This window comes from Dryobates pubescens, chromosome 2 (genome assembly GCF_014839835.1).
Source record: "Dryobates pubescens isolate bDryPub1 chromosome 2, bDryPub1.pri, whole genome shotgun sequence".
NCBI classification, from domain to species: Eukaryota; Metazoa; Chordata; class Aves; order Piciformes; family Picidae; genus Dryobates; species Dryobates pubescens.
In genome coordinates this window covers 43,980,549-44,007,154 of record NC_071613.1, presented here as the reverse complement: position 1 = coordinate 44,007,154, position 26,606 = coordinate 43,980,549, and the positions used below count along the sequence as shown (strand labels likewise).

General features: G+C 43.9%; 1 protein-coding gene across 1 annotated transcript in view; it reads left to right on the top strand.

The window, feature by feature from the left end:
* The first annotated feature begins 18,957 nt into the window (after nt 1-18,957).
* The window catches only part of SEMA5B (semaphorin 5B), a 286,627-nt gene continuing 278,978 nt past the window's right edge, over nt 18,958-26,606 (top strand). The window contains exon 1 of the mRNA XM_054176331.1: nt 18,958-19,458. The gene's annotated coding sequence lies outside the window, so the exon portion shown is untranslated. The remainder of the gene's footprint in view (nt 19,459-26,606) is intronic.

Genomic DNA, 26,606 nt, shown 5'->3' with positions numbered 1-26,606 from the left:
TGAGTAACTCCAGGATAGCTCAAAAGACGGATCTGAAGACAATTGCAGTCAGTGGGAAGTTAGTTAATTTCAGGGGTTTGGGAGCAAAATCCATGAGCCATCAAACCCAGTTTCATTTTATGAAGAGACTTGATGTCAAGAACTGTAGACCCTAGAGACAAAACCATGGACTTGAGGTTATTAGGATGACATAAGCCAGGATACGGGCTTGGTTTATTTTTTAAACAAGTTGAGTCTTGGCAGCAAACCAGAAAGAAACAGTATGTATAAAAAAATAATAAGGAGGACAGCATGGTAATAAAATAGCTACTGAAACTAGATCTGTGCAGACAGTGAAGTCTGTGAAATACAGGAGAGGGACAGCACTGGGACACTAATAAGGCATTATGTGGCTGAACTAGTGCAAAGCAATAGAATGAGATTTAGCTGAGGCTGACGGGGTCACCTCAAGCTCATTTCCCCGCATGTGCCACAGAGGGAACATAGCCAAAATGGCCTTTTTTTTTTTTTACCTTCTGTCAATCATACAGCAGAAAAACTGAGCACCTGCTGAAGGCACTTGTCAATGACAAGCAGCAAATGGTAGCACTAGAAGAGCAAGCCAATGAGCAAAAGTGACCTAAGAAATACAGACTGACAGTGAAAAATGCTGCAGATTTGAGGTACACCATAGCTCTCTGGGTTTATGAAAGCAGTATATCAGGGCAGCTAGCATGGGAAACAATGATAGGGCATGTGTCTGAGGTGTTACTATGGAAAGACACAAAGTGCAAAGTCCTAAGCATCATTTGGAATTGGAGCCTTACCACTACAGTGATAAAAAGGTAAACAGATTCCCATTCTTAACGTTGTGGTCAAATTCCCAGGCCCTACTCTAAGCCTTCAGCTGGACACACTGTTCCCAGTACTGTCAAAATACTTACTCCTTATCCAGCCAAGGAGCTAAAAGCTTTTGCCTGTACAGGACCAAGACCTGCTCCAGTGTGACGTTCTATGTGTAAGCTTTTATCTCATTTTGGAGTTTATCTGAGCCTTGTGCCATCCTGTGGAAGAAGACTACAGATACATTAATGCCGTAAGTAATAGGGAGTTACTGTCACTGCAGCTGGGGTGCTGTACCTCTGTGTAGGTGAGTATTTGATACAGAAGGTATGCAGGGCCTCCAGAAGGAGAAGGACCCTAGATATGTTCTTGAGTTGCCTATGCTTAAAGCCTACTCTGAGGGGAATGTGAGCAATTTTGGACTCAGTGAATTTGTTTAAAAGAAGAATTACCACATACTTACGTTCTTCTATTACATTTCCCAAGACAAGAGCTCTTTTATTTAAGCTCTTTTATTATGTTGTCATCTCTTTGGAAGAGGAATCCTCTTTTCATTAGATAGCATCTAGTGCCATGGTGTTCTGGTCTGATTAGAAGACTTTCATGCCAGTGTACTGCAATCATTGCATTATCACAATATGGATTTTCCGTTTCTTCTTAATTCAGCCTTGATATGGCCAGAAAGGACAGAAATGGAAATGCTCAACTATGTGTGATCAATCTGTTCTCCCTTACCACAAACCTCATGGGGTTTTGCTTTTTCGTATGACATTAATATCTGATTGGTTGTGTATTCATAAATGCCAGACTTCTAAGTGAGAATTAACTTGTTTTAATATTGCCCACTTAGAGGAAGAGCTTAAGGGCAAGAACCTTTTCTCTGATTGGCATAAAGACATAATTTTTTCTTAAGGCACGTGGGTATATTTGGGTTACATAAATCAAAACACTCAGCTGTCTGTACCACAAGAGGGATGATATAGCTTATACAGAGGAAAATGTGCTGGAATTACAAACCCACAATTTTAATCAAAGTCTTTAGGCTATATGCTGTGTTAATACTAAAATGCTACAATACGTGCAAGCAAGATTACATAATGAGACTCTGCAAAATATGTTAATTTTTCTGCTATGTCAACTCATGTTCCTTGGTTAAAGCATGTTGTGTGGAAATTCAAGGCTGGCTGTGTACTGTGTCCAGTTCTGGGCCCCTCTATTCAAGAGAGATGTTGAGGTACTAGAACGTGTCCAGAGAAGGGCAACAAAACTGGTGAGGGAACACACACCCTATGAGGAGAGGCTGAGGGAGCTGGGGTTGCTTAGCCTGGAGGCTCAGGGGAGACCTCATTGCTGTCTACAACTACCTGAAGGGAGGTTGTAGCCAGGTGGGGGTCAGTCTGTTCTCCCAGGCAACCAGCAACAGAACAAGGGGACTCAGTCTCAAGTTGTGCCAGGGGAGGTTCAGGCTGGATATTAGGAAGAAGTTCTTCACAGAGAGAGTGATTTGCCATTGGAATGGGCTGCCCAGGGAGGTGGTGGAGTCGCTGTCCCTGGAAATCTTCAAGAAAAGACTGGATGAGGCACTTAGTGCCGTGGTCTACTTGATTGGGTAGGAATGGGTGATAGGTTGGACTGGATGATCTTGGAGGTCTCTTCCAACCTGGTTGATTCTATGATTCTATGATTTTGCTATTGAAATTGTATTTACATATGGTAGTAAAATGCCCTTTAACATTTCCTTCTCTTTAAAGCTGTTTATTGTTTTTCTCTTATAATGAGGACAATACTACCACAAGTGCTATTTGATTTTGAATTGCATTTTGACACATTAAGTTGTTAACATAAAGGCCAGAATGATTTGCCTACATTGCTAGTAATATATTTTAAGCAATTTAAGAATCCATTTGACCTATCACTTTTGATGTGTTTCTGAGTTCCCTCATACACATCACCAAATGAATGAGTAAAACAGATTTCTTCCTTTGGAGTAATTTCATGTTTTGTCTAAAAAGCAATGCAGAAAAAAATAGATGTTCATTGTTTACAAACAACAGAGTCTCATTCAAGTGTTAAACAACTGTTATTATTAATTATTTACATTGTGATAGCTCTGCAGAGACACTATCATGGAGCATGGCTCTATTATGTTAGCTTCTATACAAACATAGATGAAGAAGATGATTGTTAATATTCCTTATGGCCAATATGCTAAGCTGCCCAGGGTAACCATGATTTGTTTATAACAAGCAGGAAAAGGGCCTGGATTAATCCAAACAAAAATGCCTAATTGTACTATTGAAGTAAGAAAGAAACAAAACTAGAAAAGAATGTACTGGATTAACCTCACATTTGTTTGTTGTTAAAATAATAGAGGGATCAAGAAGGGGAAAGAAAAGACTGAAGAAGAATCAAGATGGCTATGAAAGGAAATATGCTAAGGCATTTTTTAATGTCTGCTTCCTAAATCACGTTCTGCATGCTGAAAACCACCAGTGCACTACTGTAGAGGAAGACCTAGATAACTTGTCACTCTTGTCAGCTTTAGCTAAAACCTGAACAAATACCTGTTGTGGCTCTTCTAGATATTTTTTTTCTTTTCCATCTATTTCTTCTGCATTTTTCTCTTTTTAGCATTTTTTCACTAACATAAAAGGATTTTTGCTTAGTTGTCCAGGATCAGAGGCCTTGTTGCTATGACATTAAATAGGCTGAGATCTCTGCATTCAAAATCCTGAATCCTATTTCACCTTTTAGGACTGGTCATGAACGCACTTTTGATTCAGTCATCCTATCAAATTCAGTGTAACAGTGATGCAGGCATCTTACACTCTAGCAGCATTACATAACATAAACTTACAAAAGGACTATTATGCATTCTAATTTTGCACCCAGAACTATCTGAAAAATTTTCTCTTGTTAATAAATACAGCATCAGTAGGTGCTAGGTTTAATAGATTGATGCAGGAAGTCTGTGGCATATTAGGATACTGAAGTCTGCAAAACTGCAGGCTAGCATTCTAATTACTGGATTACCTTTCTTTCTCCTATCACATTGCTGTTTCCAGTAGATTTCATTCATTATCATTGCTTCATTTTCAGTATGATACCAGTTTCCTGGGCAGCCAACACAATATACTGTGCTCTTCTAAATTGTCCAGAAGCAACAGCCTCCCACAAAACCCCACTCCCTTCTGAGTGCCTTTTTAAGCATGGATTTTTATGGAAAGCTGTCAGGCATGCCTTTATCTGTATGCTTCCTAAATGATACTTAACTTACTGTGACAGAGTCTAGAGAAGATTGTTTTCTCCTCTTGACTTTTTATGATAAAAAAGTTGTTTCCTTTCTCTTTGGCAGGATCCTTTTGGGGAGGGGAAGCAATCTCTGCTAGAAGGCATGATCATGATCATAAATGCATCTCAGCATTGTAATTCATGTACGAGAATTACAGGGAACAGCCCTTGTCACTTAATGTGATCCATAGGGAAGTGGGAAAGAAGCAGACAGAAGCAGTGTCTGCTCATTTTATCAACAGCAAAACTGACTAGAAAAAGTAAAATTCTAGTCTGGTTTTGGTGGATAGAATTATTTTAATTAAAAATATTTCTGTTCAGTGGTACTTGTTCTCTGCAGAAAAGTACCGCTGAAGCAGTGATCATAACCCTAGCTATTATGATTCTGTAATATTATTGAAGTCTCATATACTTACTTTGATTGTCTGATAGTCCTTTGGTTTTTTTAGGCTGTGTTTTCCCCCTTGGTGTGTTGTGGCCATGTGACTGCTGCGATGCACCATTTCCCTATACAAATAAAGTGCAAGAGGAGAGCACATTGATCTACTTATTTATGACAGGGAACCTAACCTACAATGAAAAATACCATTTTGCAACAGCTGGACTACAGTTCCCAGGAGGCAGCCCAGCTTTGTTTAGGAATCAAAATATTTTTCCTCTTCGCTGCCAGTTCAGGCCATTCTATCTAAAACAACTCCTCTCCTTTACTGCTTATTTTCCAAGCAGTTCTAACCAGGAATTCTCAATGAGACAACAGGGGAAGTAACAGAAGAGAGACCTAGTTAAGGAAAGAAAAAATTAACCTAGACTTACAATTTTCAGATGTCATCATCTTCTAATGAGTTTATTTTCTATTATGTGAGGCACTTAGACTGATTCTTCAGAAAACCTGGAAGTTAATAATGATCAATCTACATTTACTCTGTACATAAATGTAGGGGTTATGATGCATGACATAATTGCAGTGTACTGAATGTTTCCCTTTTATGGCTGGCTGCAGAGACTGTAATAGCCTGTTATTAATTTCTAGGTAAAGGAGTTCCTCCTTTGGTTTAGGTGGCAGGAATTTGTGCTTCTACTGCTGAGATTTTTCAACCTGGTCCTGACCAGCAGTTGTAGACAGCTTCATTTAATTATCATGGAGACAACATTGTGTTGCCATTCTCCTTTCAAAATGACCACAACACACCTGACAACAGTACTGTATCAAACAACCAAAGATGTTCCTAGAAAGGAGTTTTCCTGAATGCACTTCATTGCAAGGAAGAATTTATGACATGCTTTAAGTGTTCTCGTTTCTTTGTTTTATTTCTCTTTCCTTCAGAGATGACAAAGAAATAGAGAAGACCTGAGGTTAGAGCTGGCATAATTCCAACACCAGTCTGTCTCTTATACAACAATTAATTATTTATCTCTTTTCCTGAGAAAGACAATCAACATGCAAACAAAGTCAAGATGTATTATGTGTATTTACAACAAGTGAAACACAACAAAGATAAAAGAAAGCATTGTAAGTTTAAAATATTCTTGAAGATAAAACCCAAGGGATAAAGTGAAATTTCATGAATGCATACAAGTATATTGGCCCAAATCCATGCCAGCTATTAATCCATAGCTCAGAGATGAATTTATTTCACTGTTATTTAAAAACAGAGCAAAACTTGATTCTGGAGTAGTTACATTGAGCTGACAACCTCGTCACAGAGAACAATGTCCTGGATTAGACTAGAGAAAACACATTCAGTTAAATAGGTGCCACCAAAGAGAAAGGATGAGCTTGTAGCTATGGCTTTAGTGCACAACTGAGAACAGCTGGATTCACTACTTGTGAAAATCATATCCTCCCTCTGTGTCTGTTCCATGAGTAAAATAAATCTATATTTACCTTTCTGCATTGCAGAAACCTTCAGTGAAGACATGTTATGCTGCCACTGGAGACCGATCTTAGGCCTTGGAGAGCAAAAGCCAGGCCTCTTTTCTGCTTGAAGGATACCAGCCCCAGTCACATTTGCCTGAGTGACAGCTCTGGCCATTTCAGCCAAAACAAGGGGAAATATTGAAGGCAAGAATGTAGTGATACTGTTATCCATTCTGACTGACAAAAAGAGTGAGTAAGATTCACTGGAGATGTCCCATGTGAGAGTATACCTGAGCTGGCAGAGCTGCCTGGCCCTACAGAGCAGCTGCCTGGCCCTATGGAGCAGCTGCCTGGCTGACAGGGGAGGCCACAGGCCACAGGCCACAGGCCATCTACCCTGGTGAGCTGCATGGGTGGAAATGTCTTTTTCAACTGGAAACTGAGTTGAGCAAGCTTCCCTCAGCCTGCCTGACATCCCCTTTCCCTCAAGACTTGGCATGTTGCCTCCATGGTGCGAAGCAGTGGTGAGGAGAAGGTGACCACAGCTTGATCCTGCCACCATGTTAGGAGCTCTTTGATGGCTGTCACCCAAGATGAGGTAAGGACTAGAGGCATGGTCATCATTGGTATGATGGGGAGATCATGGTGTTCAGAGCTCCACATTTATGTTTATAACTGATTTAGAAGACCTATGAAAGGATTTCCTGGAGTTTTGGAGGGAAACTTTGGGGCTGTCCCTCCTGAGGGTGAGAAGACCTCTGGGTCCCTCTCACCACTCACCTGACCCAGAGCTGGTTTCATCAGTTGTGAAGGGACAGAAAGATGTTGGGGCACTGTTGGAAGGCCCAAAGTGGACAGTACTGAACACAGCCCCTGGAGTCTGGGGGTCATGAGGAGCTTCTCCTGGCTGGGCAGAGTAGCTTTTGGAAATGTCCTGCTTTGGGCAACAGTCAGTGATGAGAGGGCAGCCAGCTGGTGGAGAGGGAGGTTATCCATAGGATGTTTCTGTGTGGATTTCATTAAAAATATTTGGGGAGGCAAAGAAGCAACAAACTTTGTGGTGATGCTTCACCAGGCATGCCAGGGAGCCATAAGATCTGGCAGCTCCCTGGGATCTGGGGACTGCAAGGGTTCTGTGGGTGGCAGGACATGGCCTCCCTGCCAGGGAGCAGGGTGGTGGGCAGGCAATGAGGCAGCTCCAGCCCTGGGCACCATGTATCTCCCTGGAGACAGGATACCAGCTTATGGGACACATGAGTAGAGCTGTGGGGATCTGGAGACCTGAGCTTCTTGTGGCATGGCTGAGGCAGGAACTGAGGGCCCTGAGCTGGGCTGGAGTGGGATCTTGGACTGTGAGCAGGTGAGGAGAGGCCCTGGGAGATTGCTCAGAGCTTTTGGGCCTGCATGGGGTGGCCACAGCAACCCCATGCAGAGCTACAGGCTGGGGTCAGAGTGGCTGGAGAGCTCCCAGACAGAGAAGAACCTGGGAATACTGATTGACAGCCACCTAAACATGAGCCAGCAGTGTGCCCAAGTGGCCAAGAGGGCCAGTGGCATCCTGGCCTGTATTAGGAATAGTATGGCCAGCAGGAGCAGGGAGGTCATTGTGCCCCTGTACTCTGCATTGGTTAGGCCACACCTTGAGTACTGTGTCCAGGTCTGGGCCCCTCAGTTTAAGAAGGACATCGAGACACTTGAACGTGTCCAGAGAAGGGCAACAAGGCTGGTGAGAGGCCTTGAGCACAAGCCCTATGAGGAGAGGCTGAGGGAGCTGGGGTTGTTTAGCCTGGAGAAGAGGAGGCTCAGGGGTGACCTCATTGCCCTCTACAACTACCTGAAAGGTGGTTGTAGACAGGAAGGGGTTGGTCTCTTCTCCCAGGCAACCAGCACCAGAACAAGGGGACACAGTCTCAAGCTGCGCCAGGGGAGGTTTAGACTCGAAGTGAGGAGAAAGTTCTTCACTGAGCGAGTCATTCGTCATTGGAATGTGCTGCCCAGGGAGGTGGTAGAGTCACCATCCCTGGAGGTATTCAAGAGGAGATTGGATGTGGCACTTGGTGCCATGGTCTAGTTATGAGGTCTGTGGAGACAGGTTGGACTCGATGATCCTTGGGGTCTCTTCCAACCTTAGTTATACTGTGATACTGTGATACTGTAAAAGTGCACTCAGGGCTGTGGCAGTGGGCTGTATGCTACTGAAGTAACTGGGCAAGCAATTAAATCAAATATCAGAAAATTCCATAGAAACAAACATCTCATAAAAATAAGCATTTTTACTGAAGCTCTGGAAGATACTGTCACAGGAACCCACTGAGGCCAAGACCTTAAAGGAGATTGTAGAGGGTTTGCTCAGTTATGTCATAGCAAGATTGTCTAGATTTGACATAATTTGTGTCAGATTTCAGAGAGATTTTAAAGTGTGTGCTCCAGGGGAGAATTTATTCTCTCAAGAGATTAATTTGATATTTAAAGCAGAGAAAAAAAAAAAAAAAGGCACTGCCCTCTTAAGCTACTATTAGAGAGGATACTGATCTGAACAGATTGCCAGGTTGATAACATATGACAATTTCTAGGCTGAGTGCAGCCATGAAAAACAACAGTGTATGTGAAGGGCATGTGATTTTAGATTTTACAAGGGCTGCACCAACCTAGCTTCTGACAAATGAAAGCCTATCTGCTGTGAGAATCTTTCAATCAGTGAGGTTCCATCCTTCATGAAAGAGGAATAACTGACAAAAATGTTATTGCATCCACAAATTAATCCAGGTTTCCTGCTCTTTTATCTGGTACATAGCCTTTTGTTCTATTTCTCCCCTGCCCTTCCTTTTTATTTGGTATGCATAGGAGACAGGACTCCTCCATCACTTGGGTAGTTGCTTGTATTTACAAAACTAATAAGAGTGTTACAACATTTCTGATGACACATGAAAAATCACCTCTAGATGTGCAAGTGTTTCAGCACAGCAAACAACACACAGGGCATGAAATCCTGTGGCAACTCACATGTGAGTTTAGACAATATCCGTACAAAAGTTACAGTATGTGAACGTTTAGAGAGAGCTGCCATTGGTACCAGCTGGCCTGCTGCCATTCCCAGTTTAAGCAGCAAAATGTTTTTCTTCAAAGTACACAGATTACGATTTGTGACCTTAAAGAATTCTTGGGTGAGCCTTAAAGAGAAGTTTGCATGCCTTTCTCATAAAGTACACATCTGTGCAAAAGGTAATAAATTAGAAACATATTTCTTTATATATTTTTTAACCCGTTTGACCTAGCAAAATGCCCAGGCACTTTAGGAGATTTTGAGTTCCCTTTGCCCACCACTGATATGCAGTAATTTCTGGGCTGCAAACCAGCAGCTGCTGCGTGATCCACTACTGAATGAATAATAGTATCTCTTGCTGAAACCACATGGCAAGTATAACCAGTGAGCTTGGTGATTTTCAAATAGTGCAGTGCCACAATCTCTGCTTCAGATAATTCATGGATTCTGTTTTTCTTTACAGTGTCATAATGTTTTTCTCACTATTTTTCCAATATGCAGTGGAGGTACCATAACAATAGTTGAGCAAAATTAGACTATAGGAAACAATGTGAAACTGATCTTCCTTCAACAGGAGGTTTGCATTTGCTTTGCCGCCCTTGATGATTCAGCATTCTTTTGGCATGTGTGTTGGGAGATTACACTTGTGGACTCGTGTGTGTGCAGGCATTTCATTTTCTCTCCAGGTCACTCTGTGCTAGTCCTCTCCTCTCATTTGTTTGTTGCCTTCTTGTTTTTATCATTGGCTGAAAGTTTGGTCGTAGCTGGGTTTCCATCAGAGATACCTGAAAAAGACATCAAAGAAGTATGCTTATTTTAGAGCCTAGCTGGCCCAAACCAAAAGCAACAAAAACACAACCCCCCCAAACATGCAAACAAACAAAACCCACAAAAAATCCCCCAAACCCAAAACCACCAACACAAACACAGTCTCAAGCTGCACCAGGGGAGGTTTAGACTTGAAGTGAGGAGAAGGTTCTTCAGTGAGTGAGTTGTTCGTCATTGGAATGGGCTGCCCAGGGAGGTGGTGGAGTCGCCGTCCCTGGAGGTGTTCAAGAGGAGATTGGACCTGGCACTTGGTGCCATGGTCTAGTCATGAGGTCTGTGGAGACAGGTTGGACTCGATGATCCTTGGGGTCTCTTCCAACCTTAGTAATACTGTGATACTGTGAACAAACAAACAAACAAAACAACAAAACTCAAGAAAAAGCATTTGGAAATCCTAAACGAGTCTTGACCTGAGCTCTGAGCAGCAGCAAGACATCACAGGTCTGAGACTGACAGGTTCTCTGCCACTGTGACAGCAGTGGTTTTAGAAGATTACAGATTGAGAGCTGCTGCATTTGCTGAATCAGCAAAACTGTCCGCCTGAATGCTGAACTGCTAAATGCTTGGATGCCTATGCAAAGATCTTGCCTGGCTTCCTTCTGCTATTCAGAGGAAGAAATAGGGCAGGATCACAGATGAAAATCTAGAACCTGAACTTCCATAAAATGAAGACCTTCAACTGTTTTTCACAGATGGTTCTCTCAAAGGATGTGATTTTTCAGACCTAGCTTTCAAGCACTCCCAAACACTGGGAGCTGAATCCAAATTCTAACATTGTTATTCAGGCTCATCAACCTAATACCTTTGAGTAACTCCAGGTGGGTATAATGCAAGACATGCAGTGAGGTAGAGGATGCATGTTTCAGTGCTAATCACTGAACTTCACAAACCCTCAGTGCTATCATTTGTAGCAATGTGGTATCAATCTTCAAGGCTTATTTTGGATTGTGCAGAGAAAAATTATTAGTACTTAGGCTGCATAACCTTTTCCTTTGTAATGTCAGGAGCAAATGACAATTCAAAGTGAGTACTGCTCCTTCAGTTGAGCAGCTAGTATGTTTGCTTACCTGATGCAATGTTCTTAGACAGTGATTAGTGAAAGCTCTTGAGTCAGAGCCTATAAGCAGGATGGGTATTAACAGGTAAACCTAGAAACAGTAAAGGATAAAAGCTCCTGAGTGAGGGAAAGGTACTAACTGATATCTCAGTCTGGCTGCTTATATCTTGGTTCAAATCAGATTGTTCAGAGGTTGTTACATTTCAACCCACATGAGAAGGAGGATACGTGTTTATAGCCAAAGATGGACACACAGAGACTGGTGGCTAACTTCTCTGATGAAGCACATGCCTGACTTTAAGCAAGCATTTAAATATCACTGTCCTTCCTTGAACTTCGATGAAATTTTGGGTCACTGTTCAAGAACAAATTGATATTTATGTCCCTTAAACATCTGAGATGGGCTTGCTCATGACTTTTTTGCTTTGCTGGATCAAGGTTTGTAACACTACAAGATGATTTATATCCTATAATATCTAAATATTTCAAGCACATATACAAAAATAAACCTAATCTGATGCCAATATTCCACCTCTCTGGTCTCATGACATTCAGGGCACAAACCAGTGATCCTCACAATGATCTGACTTACAAATCCATTTTTAGAAGGCACTGACAGCTAATAACTCCTGCAGCTGGAATTATGGCATCTCCGCCGCATGTGACTAGCTTGGAAAATGAAGTTAAATTTGTACAATAGAAGTAATTTAATACATGATTTAGAACTTTAACCATCTTACTACAAATTAATTTGCATGCCTGCAGTGAGTAACCCTATGTGTTTTGACAATATTAGTGAAGTTTGGCCTGCTGACTGTAGAAATTATAGTATCTTAGATCAGTGACTGTATTTACATGAAATGTAGCAGTTCCATTCATTGTTCTTCCGTATCACTGTTGAATCCCACAATTTGAAGAAAGGAAAAGGAGAATGAAGCCTTGCATATCTCAGCCGGTTATGACAATCTGAATAGAAAATGTAAGCAATGAAGTAATTGATGACACTTAACCTGATCACCTACCAAATGAAATCATAGCTGAAATTTAGATAGGTCACTGCTCAAATAAGCAAATTCTGTCAATTCTGAGAGAGCTTTGACTACCTTTATGACTGATGGAAGGGATACTTACTGTCTTATAGAACTGGATTTTATGTTGTACGGTCATGGAACAAATTAGGTTGGAAGGGACATCTGGAAGTCTGCAGTCTGACCTTCTGCTCAATGCAGAGCTGGCTTCAAAACCAGATCAGGTTGCTCCAATCTTGCCAAGTTTTGAGAATTTCCAAGGTTGGAGATGAAATGTCACCTTTGGACCTGTGTCTCAGTGATGCACTAGTTCCACTGAGGTGATATTTCCCCCATAGTTTCAATCAGCATTTCCCGTTTTTCAGCTTGTGACTGGTGCCTTTTGTTCTTTTGCTGTGCATCTCCTAGAAAAGTCTGAATCTGTCTTCTCCAATGGATTAGGGTAGCAGAAGACTGCAACTGTATTCCTTCTTGGCCTTCTCATCTCTAGGTTAAACAAACTAGTTTCCCCAGCCTCTCCTTGTACATCAGGTGCTCTGGTCACCTCATTGTTTTAGCAGCCTTTCTCTGGAGTCTCTCCAGGGAGCCAGTAGTTATTGTTCTTGTTCTGTGGGCTCCAAACTCCAGCTGCATGGTTGTTCACTCAGCCCTCAGCCTGACCCTGACACACGAATTTGCATTTGCCTTTGTTGAACTTCATGAGATTCCACCTAACTTGTTCCTCCAGTTTAATGAGGTCCTCCTGAATGAAAACCTTCCAGTGTATGAACCACTCCTCCAGTGTGGGTGTCACTTGACTAGGTTGTGTTGTGTCTCAGCATCCAGGGCCATATGGCATAGCAGCAGGGTAACATATTGACTTAGTCAGCAAGTGATAATTTTCAGCTTATCTGGCAGGAACAGAATTCTTGATAATTATTGACCAGAATTCATGGAATATTTTTGGCCACTAGACTAGTCTGAATATACAACATACTTTGCAGTATGCCCTTAAAGTGGCAGGCAGAGCTGTTTAGTTTAGGGTTACATTTCAGGTTTGTTGTTGAGAAATGTCTCAACCTGTGAAATTGTATCTACCTTGCCTAGGAATTTGAAACCACATTTTCCCAACGATCATGGGTCTGTCTGTGTCATTTTGAATGGTCCTCTGTCTAATAAGAGGAAAGACCTTGAGACTGGGACACAACCATCACAGGTGAAGCTACAATACTGCTTCTTTTCTAAGCCCTTATTTTTAATACCTGTTTGAAAATCTGCAAAGTGGAGGGTTGAAATGTAAACTAATTGCCCTCTGCCTAAAGATGAAAACATGCTTTTAAAATCAATTCTTATTTTGATTGAGAAGACTAAAAGTTTAGGTTTTTCTTCTTCTCCTGACCCTTTGGCTCAAACAGCTCTGCAGAAAAAGTGGGTTAGATTTGAAAGTCGGTTGGGTTTGAACCGAATTATAAGCACACTGAGTAGGTACAGTATGGGTTTTAGTTAAATTAATTAAAAACATGTAAGTATGAAAGGACACTGTGTGAAATGAGTGCTATGCACTTTTTAAGTTGTCAGAAAGGCTTTCCAGGTCATGAGTTACAAATACTACAGGAGAATTACAGTCTGCTGAACAGATATTCAGTCTTACTAGCGTGTTCACATTCCCACAACACTGAGAATTGTGTTCTCCAAACTAGGTACTGCCAGCTGCATTACCAAGACATTGGTCATCAATAAGCAGGTGGAGGAAGGAATGCTAATACTATCAAAGCCTGCTCATGTTTAGACCCAGAACTTTCAGTAGGACACAACTCACTGGACATAACAGTTTGTTGTGCAAGTGGCCCCCTGTGAAGCTTTTTAATATAGCTGTTTAAAGGAAAATTAGAATAGGGCAAGATACTGCAAAGGTTGTAATGGGAACTCACAGTGCTGAGCTTTCAGCTGAATTGCCTAAGGTTGGGTATGAAGTCAGTAGATAAGCCCTCAACAATTCTTAATTCACTTTCCATTCAAACCTTGTTCTTGTAGTGTTTGGTGTGACATCTAATATGCCAAACAATATGTCTTTAAATTAAAGCTTAAGTGTAATTGCAAAGATACCTATACTCCCCAGGGAAAAAAAACCCAACCCATTTGTACTTGCCAAGGAAGTTTTCGTTCCCTCAGATAATATATATCTAGGAGCACCATAAAGGTGTTCAGTGCTATGTTTTACACTTCAGTCTCAAGACAGAAGTGATTTCCAATAAACACAGTCTCTAAGGTCAGAGTTTGAGTTAGAGGAGCAGGAAAAGCAGTTTAAAAGTAGTATCAAATCTCATAATAGTGTTATTAATTTCCCCCCCCCCCTCTGTTCCTTTTATTTGCCAACAAATAGGTGACTACTAGGTGCTGTATATCTTACCAAAATGTGGGTGGTCACTGGGCAGTGACAACTGTCTCAGATTCACATTCCCTACTTCCTGGTATATCGTATAGTTAACTTTTATGTTTCAGGAGCCTTTTTCTGCAAACAGGGAACTTTCTACTTCTGTGAGACTCAGTGGGAATACTCAGACCTGCCTCTATTAAGTGTGATGACATTTGCTGACTTCCTTGTGTCAAGTGACATATGAAAATTGGCAATTAATAGCACCTGGCTTCAGGGGGAGAAACAATTGTATATCACTTGTCTGTAAGCAGCAGAGGCTTCAGATATAATTCTCTGAAAATAAAGCAGTTGTCCCAATTTAAGCTCATTTCATTTCTTTCCAAAGAAGTGAAATATAGTCACTCCAGTGATAGTGTCAAGTCATTCCGCTCTATTATTCCATTTGTTCCATCACAGCCTCTTCTCTCCAGGGAGCTCATTTGTATTCTCTTGCTTTCAGGTCATCTGACTCTTAGTTTGTGTCATGGGTTTAACTTTGCCTCTCTTTAGTATAAATTAAAATATTACTGTCGCCACCAGACTGAGCCTGGAAACCATGACTGTGACTATTTAGCAACCTATTTTAAGTTCAAAAGCCATATACCTAAATATTTTATGGCTAATGGCCATTTAGCTTTAGATTCAGATCTCAGTATTCAGGATAATGCTTACTAGCACTATTGCTGCATGCCATTGCATTTGAGTATTTGCTGATACTGTGTTTAGAAACGCATTTTTTATCCTTTAGAGAAGACACTGCATAATCTACAAGGGAGTCTGGGCTCTACTTGGGTCATTCACATCAGCATAAAGTTGTAATGAACATCTTGTTGTGTATACTTTGAAGTTTTTCCTCATGGCAACCCTGCTTCTCTCCTTGATGGGGAAATAAAAACTTGTAGTCAGCTACTGAAATGACTGGCTGAGCATGTGTACCCAGCTCTAAATTCAAGCATAATTTGAAAATTTTGCCACTGACATCTTCACTTTCCCCTTTCCTCATTCTGTGTGAAATGGTCTGGCCATCTACAGCAAAATTACTTTTTTAATGAGACTGCTCCTACTGTGGAATCCATAGTCCAGTGATCAAGTGTGGGTGAATGTTGTTGCCTAGTTTGCAGACAGTTAAGATTTTCCTCCAGATCCCCCCTAAAACACCTCCCACTAAGATTTATCTGAATGGCCAGAACAGCTGGAGTTCAAGCAGGTCCGCAAAGGCAGCGCAGTCACAGATTGATTTACTGTGTGCAACTAACAGTCTGCTCAAGTTGGGCGGCAAAATGCAAGACTAGCTGCGATTGAGGGCGCTATCTTTGGATGCCCTGACTCACAAAAAGCCTAGGTCTTACATCTGCTTACCCCCACAGACCTCGGTCGTGCACTTGAAGGTCCTTGTCCCCACTAGCGCCCGACAGTGCATTTCTGTCATCCTGCCGCCTTTTGCCCTATAGCCCTCCCGTCCCTCAGAGTCCTGTTGCTCCTCGGGCAGCTGGCGCCTCTGCTCTATCTCTGCCCCGTCCTTCCCGATGCTCTGCGCCGCTGTATCTGAGGGCCGCAAAAGTGACCCCAGTTCCCTGCAGGCAGCGGCACTCCCTGTTGCGCAGGCAGTACCCTCCAGGCACTGGAATTTAACTCCTGCAGCCAGCTCCCGGGGAAGCGGGGCCAGAACTTCGTCCCGAGCCTCTGGCCGGTGACGTAGCCTGCTCACACAAATCGGCACCGTGTGCACGCACCCGCGTGGGTCGGTAGTCCCCGGCTGAGGGGATGCACTCTGGCCCCGAGTGGCCCCGCAATAGGGCGGCTCCGTGCTGACGGGGACCGGGCATGAGCTTGGTCAGCCCGGGCTAGCTGGGCTGGGCTCGCTGCCGTTAGGTGCTCATCGGGAGGCACTAGCAGCACCTAGTGGTGAAAGGAGGCCCAAGCGGCAGGAGGAGGGGGATCTGCCGGACACCCCTTTGCTTTGGTGAAACTGCACTTTGCGCTGACGAGAAAACGACTCGCGAGGAGCACCGCGTCCCTCCTAAGGCGGCACAAGCCAGGAGAAAAACAGAGTAAAGGAGGTTTCTCCAGCAGGGGTGGCTCTGGAGAGGGGTGCATTTCAACACCTCTGCAAAAAATCTGAGAGTCTTCCAAGAGCTCAGCCTCTGTCAAGCCCAGAACAGGAACCCGGTACATCCTCTCCATGGTGAGGCTTAGCATTTAGAGACTGAAAACAAGTTGTTTGATATAGATCACGTCACATGCAATACCCTGACTTTTCCCATGACATTTCTCTCTCTTTCAAAGAATCTGGATTGTACTGCTTTGCACCACAGGCCCTCACTAGGATTCGAGCAGTTTCCCTGTCTGGCTAGTGATTCAGAGATGTCATGCTGTGTAACACCATTAAGATGTCAGGACCTGAGTTTCCAACGACTTTAATTTATATGCACCTTTATTTATGGGTCTCTGAGCAATGCATGCACATACATGACCAACAGAAGTATTGCCAGCTTTGGGGGAAAATTGCTAAACAGTAACAGGAAATGCTTAGAAGATTTTAGGGAAAACATTGAATCTTTTCTCCAATAGAAAAGATCTATCCATTAGGTCTTTAAAAGTTGACATACACTGGGAAAAAACTCATGCAACTACCCTTTCACTGCTCAGTGCCTCCTCTGCAAGTCTCAGGAGGAAGAAAGGTTGAGCTGAGTCTTCTGCAAATTACATGTGTAGTTATGGCATTTGGTGAGGTGTTTTATCCATGAGGTTTAGCTAACCAAACCACCCGCTCTGCAGTAAAGCTGAAAAAGAAACCCAGGGATGTCCCAGCACAGCAGTGCAGCCTTGTGCTGTGTTCTGCTCTGAACACCCAGGCTGCTGTACATAATTATTTAAAATTTAATTTACTCAATTGAAATACAGACAGCTATTTACTACTCATGTAAACGAAAACAGCACTCTAAGAAGATGCTGTCACCAAAAAAAAACCAATAAAACAACCAAACAAAACCCAACCCAAACCAAAACAGCCCCACCACATCAGCCAGAGGGATTTTTTTTTTTAATTTAGTAAAGATGGTGATGAAAAAGGTGGGGCAGGTGCCAGGCCCGTGTATGTAGGACAGTATGCTCAGCATCATCCAGGCTGACTGAGGCTTATCCCAGAGTTTGCATTTTGAGCAGAATACACAGCCACACCGGTTGCTTTGTACCCATTACCTGTCCCACGCTTTACAGTGTGAGTTTTAAAATGGAAAGTAGATTGAAAATGCTACGCATATAAATAATGTATTGACTGATTCATAGAAGCTGTATCTATAAATGCATTACTGCATGACTGGATGTAGTGACGTAGTTGCTCGATTAACGAAGAACTGAGAAATTAAGAACCGGCAAATAATTACATATTGTATAATGATAATCTCAGTGGATCTATGCTGTGGCTTCTCTGAGATGTGAATCAGGAGAACACCCACTGCCACAACTGGCTGTCATAGCATTGATAAGCCATTATACAATTACACTGTTTTTATATAACTATAACATACTGTCATCATGAATGACTGGATCAGTTTACAGAAGAATGAAACAGCAGCCTCATGACATACATGCACATATGTATGCAAGGGCATTGGTGCAGGCCATTCTCTCTAGGGATTCAGCTGGTAAATAACTGAGGCTCTTATCTTGCGATTTCAAAATGTCACTAAACGACCCCAGATGCATTTTCATTCTTTCACTGTCAGGCTGTGCGTCCATCAGCAGCGATCACCCCACAGCTGTACGCGGTTGCTATTAAAGGAGTAAAAGCACCGTGCATAACCGCGGGGACATCGCGGCACAGCAGACACTTGCAAAAATACGTTTGATGCCCCCTCCCCGCCCAGACGCCCCAGCGATTGCCGGTGGGCGGCCTACGGCCAGCGTCGCGGGGCTGCGGCTGCTGTCGAGTGGCCCCGGGGCTCGGAGGGCTGCGGAGCTGAGCTGAACGCTGCGGGCGGCGCTGTCGCCGGGCAGCGCAGAGCGGCGCTGCGTCGCCCTTGCCCTTCGCGCCGCGTACGCGCTTCGCCCCGGATCTTCTGCCGCCTCCTCAGCTTCGGCCTGAGAAAACTTTGCCGCTTTCCTCCCTCCGTTTATTTCGACCCCCGTGGTCCCCGGAGAGCAACGGGACGTTGCGATGGGGAGATTGCAGCCTGAGCTCCAGGTGACGGGAGCAGCTCAGGCAAGGGGTGTTGTGATCCGACCGAGGCTCGGTAAAAGCCATGCCGGGCCGCGGCTCCAGGCAGCAGCTGCCTCGGTGTCTGCAAGTCAGCCCTGCCCCTCCGGAGCTGGGCCCGAGGGCCCGCGGCCCGACTCCAATCCCCAGTTCGGCGGCTTCCCAGCTCCCTGCTTCCATCCACAGCCACAGCAACCCTATCGGCCCTGCCCCCTCCATCAGAGAGGGAAGGGGGTGGATTTAAATACAAGCATCTCTCCGCCGCTGGCTCTTCTCACTCTCGGCTGGTGCCTCGTCTCCACCCTCAGCCCTCCCAACGTCTGCGTTGCTTGAACCTGCCCGCCCGAAAAGTGTGCTATTCCCCGATCCCCACTGGCCAGGTCCTCTGGCTCCCCTCCGCAGGGGCCCCGGCCGCGGAGCGCCGCCGTACTTCGGAAGACCCCCAACCGGCCTGGGACGGCCAGCGGCGAGTAGCAGGGAGGGCGGCGAGCAGCGGGGAGGGCGGAGAAGGCGAATCGCCTGCGAAGAAATGCCCTGTTGAACTTCGAATATATTAGTTGACATCAGTGCGAGTTGGGGCTGCCAGCCCCAGCTCCCTCCTCCTTCCCTACCTCCTCCTCCTCCGCCTCCTCCCCCTCCTCCCCCCGGTCTCCGATGGAAAGAGTTGAAGCCGTGCTGATAGGAGCCGCCTGGAAGAGACAGCAGAGCGCAGGGGAGGACTTAGGTCCCAACTCCGGCCGTGCCGCGGGGACGCTGCCAGTAGCCGTTCGCATGGCCCGAGGCGGCGCTCCCTAAGCGCCGGGCCGGGGAGAGCCGCCGCTCCGCTTCTCTGTTCGCCCCGCTCCCAACCCAGCCGCGCCGAGCCCAGCCGAGCCGAGCCGCGCCGCGCCGCGCCGCGGCTGCCCCCGCGCCTGCAGCAACCGGAGAGCGATGTGCCGGTGAGCCCCGCACTAGGAGCCCGGCTCCCCCCTCATAAGGGCAGCGCGGCGGCGGGTCCGGCCGCGAGGAAGAGGGCGCGCAAACTTCCCAACTTGGCGGGGGGCCGGGGCGAGCGGGCGGCACTGGGAGGGGGATCCCGGGGAGGTGGTGAGCCCCAGGCTGCTGCGCGGTTCCGCCGGCCCTGGCTCAGCCCTGCGGCGGCCGGTGCAAGGCAGCGGCGGGGGGTGATGGAGGAGCGTGTGTGTGTCTGTGTATGCACGACGCCCGGTGCGCCGTCCTCCTGCCCCCCGCGGGCTGCGGAGCGGAACGGGCTTTTCTTGTCGCTGTTTTTGCAGCGCTGGAGAGGACGTTAGCTAGGAGGTGGCAGTGGAGGTGGTTTCTCTCCTTTTTATCTCCTCACCGTCCCAGCTCTCCCTGAACCCATTGAGCAGGGCTGTGGCGAGAGGAAGGGGGTGCAATGGTGAGTAGTTCGATAGCCTAGACGGGGGGATATTAATGATTTTTTTTTTCAGATGGTAATTTGTCTTTGTGGTAGGGGTGGCCCATTAAATTTCAGCTCACGTCCTGATGGAGATCAAAAGCGAAGGGGAGAGGGAGAGGGAAGCAGAGAGCCTTGTGCAGCTCCTTAGCTCTGTGTATTGTTAGAAACTTATGGGTCGCGCCGGGGGGAGGATTCCCAGAAACAACCTTTGTCGATCCAGCTCCAACACCCACACCAAAAGTTGGAGATCTGTGTTTTCCAGCACTACCATCTGCGCCCCGGTGCTGCCCAGGAGCACGCTTACTGTTACGCCTCAGAGGAAACAAACAAAAGGTGTGCTTGCCAAGTCGGTACTGAACCTGTCTGTTCTTGGGCTTTTAGGTGGAGCGTGAGTATCGAGGAGTATCTATGTCCTAAAGGTTCTCTGTCCTCTGTTGGCTCTATTTAGACTCATAGATAATTTCCTATCCTTAAAAAAGGTCTCCAAACACGGTAAATGCCAGGTTTGTTTCCCCCCTCCACCCCCCCTCTTGTTTTGGTTTTATTTTCGGTTGCATTTTATTTTTTGCCTTGAGCTATTTATGTATGGTTATATTGGTTTGAGATCATAGTAAAGTTTCATATTTTGTTGTGCAAAGTGTTCTCTCTCATTACAGAAAATGCTTCTTTTCCTAAATTATAGTCTGAGTGGCAAGGGGTTAGCTCTTTGCCTCTGGATAGGGTTCAGTGGTAGGCTGAGACCTCAAGCTGACTGCACTGTAAACAAAATAGAAACCAACTAAGCTAAAAGTTATAATGGGCTTTGATTCTTACTGCTGTTTGAGATCAGTAGAGATCCTGGGTGAGTGAAGGCAAGAAGGAAGACTGAGAGTCGCTGAAAGAAGCTTCCTATACAGAAAAGTGATGTTTTGATTATATGTGTGATTTGTAAGACCCAAGGGAGAAAACTGGTCATAAACTGCAGAGAAGGTGACAGTGGGAAAAAGAAAAATACTGATCTCTAACCAGATTTTTTAATAGGCATTTCATTTTTAAACAGCCACTTGAATGATCTGTATCTTCTTTTCATTTTTTTTTCCCTTTTGGACGAAAACTTTCATGTTCAGATTGAATTGGATGATAAGTAGACTCTGCACTAGGCGGGCTATAGTAGGAGATCTCTGCATTTGATGTTTTGCCTCTTGCATTTTCAGTGAAGCGGAGGCAATTTCTTCTCTTTTTCTCTCTACCTTGCTTTCTGTCCTCATAGAGGTTAAGTTTTTTGTCCCTGTCAGGGACATGCTAATCCTGAAGTTGTGGCAGGTCAAGAGATCCCACCATTCAGAATATAGATATTTGCTTTGTTCATCCCCCGCAGCCCGTTAGGCTGATGGAATTGGCAGTGGCTGCCCTCCATGACCTCCCTCCCTTCCCTCAAAGAGCTGGGGCAACCAGAGAGCAGAAAATGTGCAAACTCAAGGGAGTGAAAAAGCACAACTCCAGAAGACAAAAGGCTTGAATGGAGAGATGTAAGGATGAGGGTCTGCATGGGGAATGACTCTTAACAAGGTGGCCTCAGTTGCTTCTTACAGACTTGAAAAGGTAGCATGGAGATAGGCTCTCTAGGAATGCACGTAGCCAGAAAGAAACTTGATACAAGTGGAGGTGTGGGATTTTAGTTGTGTTGCAGTTAAGGTGAAACAAGGGCCCAAACCAAATGGCACTGGTCATCCAGAATGATTGCCCTTTATTCTCCAGGCACACAGCTAACGTGGGGGTAATACAGCCAGACTTTATAGCCATTGCTTCTCACCTTGTAGTCATTTGTAAAAGTCCTACTTGACTTGGGCTAGGAAATGACAAGCCTTTGTTAGAGGAAATGTTCCTGGAGAGCAGTTTCTCTGTGATGTTAAACATGGCTTGAACAATGGATTTCTGCTTCACTCAGGATAAATAATCACACGAGCAGTCATGGTAGAGTTAAAGAAGACCATCTGTGTGAATAGTTTTCATGGAAACAAGTAACCTGATGTGAAAAGTTTGTGTGAAGCTTGGGCTGTTGACTTGCTGGTTGGCAAAAGGGGGCAGTATCAAACAGTACCACAAAGCCATCCCCTGCATGCTGCCTTCCAGCCGTGAGTGCTGACTGATCTGTGCTGTTATCTGCCGGCAGCCCTACTTCAGGTGATTCCTCCGAAAGACGTCAGGAAGGTTAATTGACTGTGTAAGAGATGCAAGATCAAAGCTGTCATTCTTTTACTTCGTGGCTGCATCACTTCCATATGGTGGTTTGACCAGGGAGAGCTCAGAAATTAAGGACAATGTTGTATGATTGCAAAGCTACTTTTGTTCATGTTAAGTAAGGCTGACAGCAGTAACTTTAACCTGTTTTCACCCCCCTGATTTTAGGGAGAGCATGATGAAGCCTTTGCTTTAGATGCTGTTCATATAAATGCCCTCTGAGGAACTGTTTTCTGTAGTAGGAAATCCATTTTCTTCTCTAAATTTAACTTTCTTCGAGAACTTGTTTCCCATCTAGAGAAATATATTGAACCATCTTATAAAATGCTGGTTTCAGAATGCATTTAAAAGCCTTTTCACCTTTGATGCTTAGATTACCACTTCTTAGTTAATCTTTTACTGAGAACCATGAGCAATTTTTGCCAAGGTTCTGTTATTGGAAAGTCACGCACTCGACTTCAGTTTTGTCAGGTGCTCTAAGAAGGCTCACTGCCTTCATGGCAAGAGCTGCAGTGGCAAGTGCAGACTGGCCTCAAGAGAGCAAAAGAGGTGAGGTATAAGGAAACTGTCATAGTAATGCAAAGGTGTTCCACAGCCAGGGCAGTGCTAAGATCCAGAGTTTAGGTACAGTCCAGTGTGAAATCTGAAACTGGATTTGGTTTGCTTTGATTCCTGCCGAACTAGAACATTTCTGGTGTAAACTGCAAACGAGATACTTAATAATATGCGGATAATGGTGGAGGCAATTCAGAAGTTTCTCTAGGAGTGAAATTCATTGGTACAGCAGGTATGTACTATCAAGTCATGCTGAGATTGCAAAGTCAGTCATATACAATTACAGATTAAATGCCCCTATGATGGGGCGTTGCCACTATTTTAGGTTTAATACTTGTGGTTTAGTCCAGAAGACAAACCATAGAGTATTACAGCACTACTCCTGCTGTCCCTTGAAAGGTGCTATGTCTGAATCTGTGTTGCTGACTTTGAGGATCAAGTCAGCAGTTCTTTGTTATCATTCTATTGCCTTTTAAAAATTATTATTAATTTTCTTTTTAAGGAGGAAAAATCACCTTATTGAGGGGAGTGTATCAGCTAGTCTTATTTTAGGGACTCTTATTTTAGTGACTTTTTACTCTGGGCTGCTGACTTTTCCAATGTGCACAATACCAAGACTCATCCCATTTCTGTCCATGGTGGCAATTTACATTAGTTTCAGTGGCAGCTGTCTGAATGAGAGATACAAGACAGGTATTTGAGTCTGCAACTTGTGTGAACAGTGCCTTGCTTGTTGGAGATTATTCTTCAAGCACAGTTAGCCTTCAAGCATAGTATTTATTTCACCTCTTTTCTCATTGTTGTCCAAAAAAAAGTACTGCTTGACAGCAGTTATTCCTTCCCCCGGGCTCAAACCATGTGAGCAAAGTGCAGCAGAGCTCTGACAGCACAACTGTGACTTCCAGTATGTAAGGTCTCCTTGACTACAGTGTTGACTCCCAAAGTTACCTCTGCTTCAGCACTCATACAGAGCACAAATTTTTAAAGTCCACACAAAATGACTCAAAGTGATTCTCTGATGACGACTGTATGAGTAGAAACTGTTATCAATTATGTATCTGCAAACCAAGGGGATTCATTTTGTTTCACAATGTAATAAGTCTGGGAGGTAATTTGCATGTGAAGGATGTTACCAAGTTACAGAGTATGACTCTGAATTGGTGACAAGGCTATTCATGGGTTTATAATTAAGCACGTACTCTGAAGCACTGTGCTGGTTCAAGACTGGTGTCTTTTTATTTACTTTTTAGAAGGCTTTAAATGAGATAATAAATAAACACACTGATTACTAGTCTTAATCTCCAAATCAATTGTGAACACCTTGGGAGTTTATAGATCATCTGTGCAATTTCATTGTTTTCCAATAAGGAGTCATTTGTGGAGAGGACACAGGGTGTTTTCTTCCTAGAAGCTGCTGTGAAGGAGCTTGATCTTACGAGGTGCTAGACATTCTTCCTTCTTATGAATGTGTCTCTGGGAAACAGCACCCTACATGATCAGACCCTTATAAAACAAACCCTGAGTGCCCAACCTCTGTACGCCATCTACTTTGTTGAGCAGGATAAATGGTTATGGCCTTGTTAGTCTCAATATATTAGGGTGTTGCCAGAAGTCAAAAAAATTGCAGAGTGCTAGTTTCAAAGGTTTGACTTTATCCATTGTGCAGCAACATGTGACCAGCTGGGACGTGGCAACCTGCAGAGAAGAACCATAGTCATCAGTTTTATCTCTGCCAATTACTGTGTTGTGCTCAAAAGCTTAATCATAACTTCGAACCCATGAGATTGCCTCTCTAACTGGGAATAACATGTGAGGATCTGGTGATGCCAAATGGATCCTCCAGTAGCCTTGAACCCTTTGTGCTGTGGAGGACAGACCCTGATGCTGGATATGTTCAGATGTTAAGCAGAGATGCTGTCTGCGGTCTTGTAGAACAGCCAGGCTAAGTCCTATGTGGATGATCTATAAGCCATTTACAGTTTAAGGGTTTGTGGATCCTGATGTTTGTATATTTTGCAGATTGCTTGTGCTATAGTCTTCAAAAACTGTTAGCTTTTAAGACAAACAGATGGCTTTAACAAAATATATTTGCTTGCACCTGGAACAGGTGGATCTGCAATCAATTTATGCAGTGTAATTTTTCCACACCCTTTTTGGAATAATTTTATACCCTGGAGCCACCTAAGATGCTTATTATGTAGCCAATAGGGAACAGCTTCTGTCTGACTACATAAGATTTTACGCAACTTTTATAGCTAATGCTTAGATTGAAATGCAAAATTTAGTGCTGGGAGTGCATGTGAATTTGTGAAAGGCCCTGGAGAAAATGTGGGTGCATGTATCAGTGAATGAATTATGCTCCTCCATAGACAGAGAGGGCTTTTCCTAGTGGTAACAAATGTCCTGTGTTCAGTGTTTGTCATTTTAAAGGTAGTATTTTTCATTTGAAGTGCAAACCTTGTGCAGGTTACTGATGTAGAGTGAAAATGAGAAAATAGCTTTAACTTTATTTGAAAGAGTAACAGAATGAAAATTTCTGGTGTGGTATGAAAGTGTCCTGACATAGAGATGGAATTGTTGTTCCCAAAAATGTGGCTGTGACAGTTGGAACTAGTTATCTGAGAAAGGAGAAAATCCTGCTTGTCTTCTCTAGGGGCAAGCAACAAACTCCATTGACACCTTGGCCATATCCTCATTCTTGCAACAGGATTGGAGCCAACAAGCTTTTCTGGCTGTGTAGATTCATAGTATCTTCAAAAAGGTTTTGAGTGGGTGCTGGGAACATTTACACAACTCAGAGGTAGAATTGGGCATTAAATCTGGGAACACTTTGGGGCCAGAATCTTAAGGAAAAGGATGTTGACTACAGATGGCCTGTTGGTCAGGTTTAATTGCTCTGCTGTGTTGCCTGGCCACGTGGAAGTTGTTTAGCCTGCTGTTTCAGCTAAAGGCTGCTTATTTATCTCTTATAATGCTGATTTACAATAGATCAAAGATTAGAGGGAAAAAAATAAGACAGGAAAGGAAAGGTTAGAAAGTTCACTCTGGATACCTGTTTGGCAGCATAATATAGTAAGAACGTGGAAAGAGATGCTTTTTGGAGCCTGTATATGTAATGCATGGAAGGAAAAATGGGCTAGGTCTCAAAAGTTTGTGAGAGTGATTACAGATCCCCTTGCCCTGCCTCATGTTCCCTTCTTTGCTCTCTCCTCCTGATTGAAGATAATTGTCTGCCAGTTTGGACAGGGCAATCAGTCTATATTTATAAATCACTTAAGATTTCACTCTCTGACCGTTTTGGGGGCATCACCATTATAAAAAAACCCAACAAAGCTAAGACAGTTTCTGCCTGTGTTCAAGGTGTTCCTCTGGTCTGAGAGAGATTAGCTTTTAGTTGGAATTTCAGCTAGTAATCACCTCCTTAAAATAAAAGACAACAGGGGAAATAATATAATTAGTGGCTTGTGGTAGGATAAAGATACGTATTTGATTCAACATAAGCAAAACAGAACTGCACACTGCAACTGCGCACTGTTCCAATACTGCTGAAAGCTGATGTCAACTAACATATAATATAAATCATGAAGACTTCCACAGTTCCTACTTTGTGAGGGTAATCAAGTGATATAATAGTACAACTTACCCTTATTTCAGTTTTGACAATCCTGCTCAGCAGTCAGAGGTAGTAATCATCAGGGAAAGAAACTGAGGTATAAAAGAACTACGGCTTGGAGAATGTTGTGCACTCATCTGTTAGAGATATCATGAAGCACAGCGATGCAGATAGGCGCCAAGTAGGATTGTCAATGACTGAAATCAGTATGAATTTGGCTTTGTGGTCTGTGAAAAGTCTGGTGCTAAGCGACTTGCTCAAGGTCATAGAGCGCATTA